The sequence below is a fragment of the Prunus dulcis genome, chromosome 1 (genome assembly GCF_902201215.1).
Source record: "Prunus dulcis chromosome 1, ALMONDv2, whole genome shotgun sequence".
Classification (NCBI taxonomy): domain Eukaryota; kingdom Viridiplantae; phylum Streptophyta; class Magnoliopsida; order Rosales; family Rosaceae; genus Prunus; species Prunus dulcis.
This window is the reverse complement of record NC_047650.1, coordinates 15,663,797-15,672,874: the sequence shown is the minus strand read 5'-3', so window position 1 is coordinate 15,672,874 and position 9,078 is coordinate 15,663,797. Positions and strand designations below refer to the sequence as shown.

At 40.2% G+C, this 9,078-nt stretch overlaps 1 pseudogene across 1 annotated transcript in view; it reads left to right on the top strand.

Annotated features, from left to right (window-relative positions):
* LOC117615082 overlaps window positions 1-9,078 on the top strand; it is a 38,203-nt pseudogene that overhangs the window by 28,867 nt on the left and 258 nt on the right. The gene's annotated exons all lie outside the window — the stretch shown is intronic.

Genomic DNA, 9,078 nt, shown 5'->3' with positions numbered 1-9,078 from the left:
AAACTCAAAAATTTGTTCATACATTAATACCTTATTTCTTTGCAGCGAAGAAGAACACCCGAGGGCCGTGTCATCAGCTGAAGACGGCGAAGGTCACCCGGGTGACCAACAGTCGTATCAGCATCGGATACGACGAGCGCCATCGGGTTGCACCTACGGCGGAGTTGCATAACTCCTTGGCCCACGACATTGGCCACGTCGTGCGGACCCATTGCCCGATGCAATGGAAGTCTTGGAGGGTCATGCCTGACGAGATCAAGGTGGAGGTTCGCTGCCAGTTGTCGGTATGTACCTTACATTTTCATTATTTTTCTTTAAAATTGTGTATATTTCTATTACTTAACGTATCTAATTAATTGATTGCAGACGAACTATAACTTGGAGGATCTCGACGAAGAGTTGTTGACGTACGTCAACAGACTCTTCGCTGAGAGGTACAAGCAGTGGAAGAGCGACTTGCACCACCATTTTCAGGCCTTTGATGATCCGCAAGTCACTCTTCAGGAGGGTTGCCCGAAGGAGCTTGAGGGGCGGGAGGATAGTTGGGAGTGGCTCTGCGCTCATTTTCAAGCGCCCGAATATATGGTATTTTTTTAATAATATTTGTTTAATTATTACTTATTTCTTATTAATGTTTATTTCATTTTTTTAATTTCATTATTATTTAATTTTTTATATTTTAACTAATACGATTCATTTTTTGTATAACAGAATAAAGCCCAAGTGAATAAGGGTAATAGGAAGAAGAAGACCATTCTCCACCATTCCGGCTCCAGGCCCTTTTCGTATAGGATGGATGCACGGTGACGGGTAATAATCACATAATTTATATTTCATTTTTAATGTCATTTTTATTAATTTATTTTTTTCATACTAATATTTTTCTTCTATTGTTCAATTTAGGAGGGGTCCAAGTTCCCAGAGATCGACGTCTTTGGTGACGTTTATGTTCGACCCGGGAATGAGGTGGCCGAGTCCCTTCATGTAAGTATTATTTAATTTTAATTCTTATGTTACGCATTCAATTTATATGCATGTTTTAATTTATATTTTATGTTATGTTCAACAGACGGCGATGGTGGAGAGGAGCCAGTTGGTTCTTCAGGAGTCCGCCTCCCAGCTTCCTCCCGAGACTCCGATCGAGTCTGTGGCTCCTCCACAGGATGCTGGATTTCAGATCTTGACGGAGACGTTGGATAAGACTCTCGGGAGGAGGCCGGGGACATATTGTCGAGGGATGGGGAATGCCCGGCGGAGGAAACCTAGACCTCGTTCATCGGCGCAGTCAAACAGTCAGGTGACTGCTTTGACAGCACAGGTGGCCGAGCTTCAGGGTCAGATGTCGGTGATTCTATAGTCCCTCGCACAGGGAGGCTTTCCAATCCCGCAGTTTCGTGTGTCGACCTCCCAGCCCGTCCACCCCGAGCATGCCCACCAGACCACTTGTAAGAACCCAAAACAAAATATCTAAAACGAAAGAAAATATCTAAAAAGTAAGGAAAATATCTTTTAGCAAAAAAGACCAATTTGCCCTCGCATATTTTAATAGGGGAAAATTTGACTTTTTAATCGAGAAAGAATTTGAGAATTCTGCTTACGCCATTGCGTAGAGCGCGGCGAAATGAGTTCGTAAACACGGAGTAGACCCGAATCGGAGCCGTAACGAAGAAGATATGGTCTAAAAATCGCGAAGGGTAAAATGGTAATTTGACCAAAAAGTCAGACTTTTTATCTCTCTCTCTCTTCTCCCCCGTCACTTTTCTCTCTCTTCCCTCTCTCTCTCTCCCGTGCGACTTGGCCGTGCGCCCGTTCGACTTCCAGGCGACTGCCCGGCCACCACAGGCCGAGCCAATCTCCGCCGTGGGTACCATCGGGTCCGCCTCCGTCTCGCCATCAAGACCTGACCGACCTCCACCCCGGGGCGGCCCTGAGTTGGCCGAAAAACCATGTTTTCCGACGGAGGTTCCTTCGAAGCCACCCGAACTTCCAGCTCAAAATTCTCCTTCGTTTCTCCACCAAATCGATCGAGTAAGGTATGGTTTCTCAGATATTTTTCGTGTTCTAGCTCATGGATATATGGGTTTCGATCGATTTTAGCTCTAAGGGGTTTGATTTTCGACTTGAAATCTGGCCGGAACTTCGGACGCTAGAAACTACTGTTTCTGGTCACTTTTTGGGGTATGCCCAAGAACAAAAGTGACTCCAAATGGGGTGTTTTACCTAGGGTAGGAGTTTGGAGTCTTGGTTCCGAGATTTTTCGGCCACCCAAAATCGCTTTGGACACCCAAAGCTGCCCGCGCGTGCTGGAGCGCGTGGGCAAGGGTAGTGAGGTAATTCTGTGCAGTTTTGTGACCCTCGTGTCGTCACGAGCATGTGGGATTTTGCGGATCTCGATTCGGAGTCCGTTTGAGCCCCGAACGGATTTTTCATATCATGCGATCCGTGGGTGCAGTGTCGTTAAATCGTCGGATCGCGCTGAATCTTGTATATGTCGGTCTATACGATTTCAGGATCGTGTAGGATTTGACGGATTGTGAATCGGAGTCCCGGATACTCCGGAATCGCGAACCCTGGGGCTAGGGTTTGGATTTTAAGCGATAACGCGATTTTGGCCAATCCGACCGTCCGTTTTGGACCAAACTCGCAGAACATGGTTCCCTCTCTGTAAGGAACCTTCAGGGAAGCCCAGATTGGCCATCGGAGATCGTGGACCCACGAGGTCCCGGGTCGGCCGATCTGGCAGTTTATCGCTTAGCTGAGCGTCGAACCTTCCAAAACTGGTCCAAGTGTCTGAGAGGGCTAACGTGGGCATAAGAGTAACTGGGAATGAGATGCATGTATTTCTAGGAGCCGGGGGCAGGGTGTTTAGTTGAAATTTTTTTTATTCAACAGTTTATTAATTTACTCTTTATGGGTAATCAGGCACCAGGAGCCCGACAGGACACAGAAGAGAACTTCAAGAGGTCCAACTAGCTCTGACCATCAGTGAGTGGACTTCCTTTCATAAATTATTTTATATAAATATGTTATATAGAGGATTTCTATAAGTAAGATTTCATAAGTGATTTTATATAGATTTTATCTAAATGAGTTTTATAAATGAGTTTATTTGAATAAATTTCTTTATTTGATCTTGAGTAAACCTTATTGTGGTTTCGAACATGATTAGTACAGTAATAGTTTTATAAATCTGTGCTGCTTATTTACCAGTTATAGAAACAGAATTTGAGATTGGAATCAGTTGAAATAGCAGCACAATTTGAGATTTCAGTTATTAATCAGATTTTCTTTTTCTAAAGGAATTTATTTTAAACCCACCTCGTACCCATTTTCTTTGGTGATTACCACAGTTGGACCGATGTCTACGGACATCCAGTCCGATTTCAGTTTATGTCAGTGCACTCGACTTTGCCTCACGAGTTTCGGGGACGCTCGGACCGTGAGTGCCAGGATTTGCGGCTCGGCAGACTTGGTGTCCCGAGACTTGCCAGGATTGCGGCTCGGCTGACTCTGTGTCCCCGAGACCTGCCAGGATTGCGGATCAGGCTGACTACGGTCCCCTGCATCCTGCCAGAGCGACTCGAGCCGACTTGGTGTCATCGAGGAATCTGCCGGCGGGACAGGCTGATCATAGTCCCCTGATTTCGCCAGTTTGCGGCTCGGGTGGACTGCATGGCGCCCGAGACCTGCCAGGGAATTGACGGATATAACAGGGGTACAAATAGGTGGTATTTTCAAAGGATTTTGAGTTTTCTTTTATTCAAGGATGACTTTCAGTTATTTTATATCGGTTTCTTAGTATTTGCACATTTATATCTTTATATCTTTATTCGGTTATACTAGTTCTTTGATTTCTCCAGGCAGTGATGTCTTTATATATTTGATCGATTATGTAAGTTTATTCATCAGCATACTGATTCATGCTTATAGAATTTCTTATATTGAAATATAGTTAAATTATCGATATCTATATATATATCCTTAGTTATTTCAAAACGGGGGTATTATATTCTGGCTTGTTTTTAAGAATTTTATTTTGTCCACTCACAGTTTAAAACTTGTTTTTTCCCCCAGGTCGTAGAAGTGCACAGGATCCACCACCGGGCCACTCATAGCCTCCGCGCTTCAAAGTCAGGTAGAGTTTGTAGAAAAATCCCTGAAAACCCCGTGAACTTTAGAAAATTGCTCTGATATCGAGTTTTAGTGGAAAAATTGAAACTGGCAAATATTGGTTTATCCTATTCTGGCAGTTGGTGTGGATTTGTTGAATGTTTAACAGGTGAAAAGTTTTGGGATTGGTCAAAATACAGGGGAGACTCTGCCGAATTTTCGGCAGAAGTCTAAAGGAATTTTAAAGGGAAGTTGACGTAAGAAAGGTAAAAAGGTCCCTTGTGCCCGACATTCGCCAGGTGTCGGACACGCACAGGACTTGGCTCGAATTCCAAAGTGAAAATTGGGTCGGGTCCTGTCACCACTGCCCCGGTGGACGCCCAGACCTCCGAGCCGCATAATGGCGACGACCCGGTTGATTTTGCTTCATTATTTGATTAGTGTATTTATTTTCATTATAAACATTTATTTTATTTGTAAAACATTTATTTTATTTTATAACAAAATTTTGTTCTAATTTATTTTTATTGCAATTTCATTGTTTAATCAATAAAAAAAACCAATTTTATTTAAAAAAATAAAAATAAAAAACAAAAAAAAAATTGTAATATTATTTTTGCGCGACGGAAAACATTTCATCGCGCAAACCCACATGTAACAAAAAAAAATAAAGAATCAACTTTTTTATTACTTTTTATTCTTGCGCGACGAACCTATACGTCTCGCAAACACGTTTTGTGTGACGAACAATTTTGTCGCGCAAAATATTTTGCGCGACGACTGAGATTTTCGTCGCGCAAATATATGGGCTACGAAAGCTTTCTCATCGCGCGAATAGTTCTGCGACGAACATATACGTCTCCCGAACAAGTTTTGCGCGACGAATTATTTTTCGTCGCGCAAATATACGTGCGCCGAATACTTTATCGTCGCGTAAATATTTCTGTGACGAACAGTTGTTTCGTCTCCACACCGTTGGTGCAACGATGGTTTACCCGTCGCACAGTTATGCGCAACGAAGGGTTGTACCTCGTCGCGCAAAGGCTTTCTTCACGATCTTCGCGCGACGGAATGTGCGCGACGAATTTTTTGTCGCGCTGAAATTAGTGTGACTAAATGAGACTTTGCGCGACGTTTTGTTATTCGTCGCGCAAAGAGTAAAATGTAGTAGTGGGGAAACCCTAAAAATCTCTCTCAACTCTCTTTTTCTAACCAGGGCTGTGTGTTTCCCGATTAGGGACTCCCCTCTCTCTCTCTCTCTCTCTCTCTCTCTCTCTCTCTCTCTTTCTCTCTCTCTCTTTGTAGGCGTACTGCCTGAAAATTGAGCCACACCTCTTCCCATCTTTCTATCAATGACAAGCTTTTTTGTGCAAATTTCCTCCAGGAAGAGTATTCACGAAAGATCCTCTTCACACTTGATCCTCTTCTTCACACTCAATCCGCTTCTTCCCCGATCCTTGAAAAATAGATTCGGTCAATGGAGCTCACCCGGGGTGTTAGCCAAAGGTCCTCTAATGCCTAAGTCAATTAAATGGTCTTAGGAAAATGCAGCTTTAACTGAAAAGTGTGGAGCTTTGGTATTAGGAAGATACAGCTTTAACTGAAAAGGATGAAGTTTTCTCTATGTTACAAGAGAGAAGAGGGGTGGCACGTGGCCTTGAGAGAGGGCGAGAGTAGGGATGACAACAGGCCGGATATGACAATACCATCCCCGTCCCCGCTTCCCATCCACACCCCCATCCCCGGTGAAGAGTTTTTGGGGAATCCCCATCCTTGTCCCCGTAGGAGGGGATATCGCCCATCCCCGCCCCAAATCCCCGATTCTTGAGCTGGGATCAACACAACCAAATCCTACTCCAAAACCCAATTCTCCAAAGGTGACTAGATAATTAGAGAAATAAAAGGGTAAACAAACACAGGAAAAAAAAGAAAGAAAGAGAGAAGTGAACAGTGCAACCAGTACTACAAAATTGTTAAACAACGACACAAAATAGATGAAGATGGATCTAAAAACCGTCGCTGTGTTCCAAAAAACGACGGTGTTCTAAAACGGTCGTGGTATATAATCTAGGGAAATAGCTCTAAATGCCACCCTTTTTATAATTTTTTCTGGAAATACCACCTCCCCCCAATTTTTTTGCAACTATCACCCATAAATATATATTTATTGTCCACTTATTGCACACATATCACTTTTCTCTGAAATTTAGTTCTCTCTCTCTCTCTCTCTCTCTCTCTCTCTCTCTCTCTCTCTCTCTCTCCATCTAGCTAACTACCATCTTCTCACGAAGAAGAAGATCAAGAACAACCTACAGAATCCACAGCTTTGCCCTCAACACCCAGTTCTTCCTCTTCCTCTCTGTTTTCTTCTCTACCCAAATCCAAACCCCAATTTCGTCTCTCTTTAAATCCCTTTGGCAACCTAAACAAACCCAAACAAAACCATCTTTTCTGAATATGACAGCATGTGTTGGCATTCGGTGGCCATTGTCTGAGCATTTTGGTCCAATTTTGGGGGGTTTTGAAGTCTGGGTTTACATGCCTTCTTTAAGAACAGCAATCGTATTGTGATTTTATTGCGGTTGTATTGTAGTCGTATTGCTTTTGTATTGTTATGGTATTGTTGTATTGAATTTTTTTTTTTGGGTGTTTTATTGATATGTTACTATAATTTAATAGGAATATATGTTGATATCATTTTTCTTTATCTGCTTGTGATTTGAGTAGGAGTTTAGATTATTCTTGGCTGAAGATCTCTCTCTTTCTCTCTCTCTCAGCTCTTTGTATTTTTCTCAACATTTATGTGTTAATTTAATGTCTGGCATTGTTTTGGAACCATAATCATTGTCAATCTCATTGTTTCTTTAAAAGATTGCTGTGAAATTGTTACTTCATTTTCTTCTTTCCTTTGTTTTAAGATATTTTTGTTTGGAGAAAAAGAACTCTGTTTTTGTAATCTAAAAGACTAGGTACTCATGGTGAGTGTTTTCTGATCAACAAGATCCAGACTTTATGTATGTCAATTTACTACTTTTGCACTTAAACTTTGGCTGTCTAAAATTTGAAAAGTCTTGTATGCCAGCAGTGTATCTATGTCACACATCTTGGGTAAGAGGTATTCTTCAATTGTGATAGTTTGCTATGTTGTACGTATTCAAACTGCCTCAAAATGTTTTCATTGGTGTCTTGAGTTCAATACCAACAAAAGTTTTTAAATGACAAGAAATTATGAAAAGCTTATACATAACAGACATATAGTTGAACATAGCTAGAGTGTATATTTAGAAGATGTCATTGTGCTTCAAATTAGCAAATTTGTGGGGTGAAAACACAATGGTTGACATGTCATTCTGCATTTGATAAAAATAATTGATGACTTTGTATGGAAGTATACTCATTAAATATCTTAGATTCTATCAATGAATGAAATATTTGCCTTCGAGAGCTTCATGTTTTTCGGTTTGTTTATCTTATATTCTATAAATGAATGAAATATTTTGGTAGATTGGAGAGACTAGTCAGCTAGTGAATTTTGGATCATGACTTTTGAAGGGGGACTAGGCTTGAGCAGCTGCAAGAGTAAAAGGGATGATGCTTCATGTAAATTCAACAATTAAATAGGAGATTTTTGTTTTCAATTTGTTAATTCTTGAGATACTTGGTCATTTTTTAAGATTATGTGAAATAAAAAACTTGTATTGAATATTATTGTATAGGAGACCATGTAATTATTTTGATACCATTAAATGAAATTTTAATTCAATTTACTTGAAAACTTTGGGATCTTGAGCAAGATACGGCAGTCACGTATACGACAGTTTTGAAACATAAAAGACGATAATGTAAGAATGGTTAATTTTGACGATATCCATAGTTGCTTCCACTCCATTATAATGTCATGTAGATTATAAAGTGGCAATATACATGCAATACAAAAGCAATATGAAAGCAATAAACAGTCAATAAAGCGGCAATAGACAACCAATGCAAAAGCAATAAAATGGCAATAAACAAGTACCGTATGGATGTCTTTGTACTCTCTTTCCCATATTATATATTCTTCTAATTGTTGAACTATTACAATATTCAGTTGCTGCATATAATAAATCGTACATAAAAAATAATGACCATGTATGAAAATTTCATATCATTATAATAATGACCTCAAAAATAATATCAAGTACATTACACAAATATTAGAAACATACGGCTCCACAAGAAGAATACATGATATCTTATGTCCTTACTAATTCTTGGGGCCTAATAACAAGTATAATCAATGATGTGTACAGTTTGCTGCAAGTTTGCTTAGCATTTTCATAATAGAAGCTTTGCTTTTCTCTTCAGAAGGCATCTCAAAGAACTCCTTGTCTACACATTACATTATGCACAAAATGGTCTCCAATGCCAGTGTATGACTTGCACATCAGTGTCTGCACAAACCAGCTAAAACACATTGTGTAATTGTTAACCTCAAATTTGTTCTTCACAGGGAAACGAGTTGGGTGTGGCTTTTTCCTTGTGCAATTTGAAAAGAAAAGGAGAGAGAAACATAAATTGTCAAGACAAAACTGCAGCAAATTATAATTTGGTCAAGTACTCACCATCGGGAAACAATATGCTTCAATGAATAAATAACATATTAATTTTCAACCAACACTACTGCACAACTCATCTCAGAAACATGATTGAGATTTGACAAACATACAGGTAGAAGATATAATCCATTAAAACACTCACATGCAAAAAACGAACCTAAATTATACGCCAACTCAAGCTACAAAAACCCAACTTGTTGAGCACCATTCAACAAGTTTTATAGGCAAATTGAAATCAAGTAGAAATTACTTCAGCAGTAACACCTTCATTTTTTCAACCAAAGATGCCAGCTTCCTTTCAATATCAAAAAGCACATTCAATTAGTCCCAAGATGTGGGACATAGATACCTAGTCTTTTAGATTACAAAA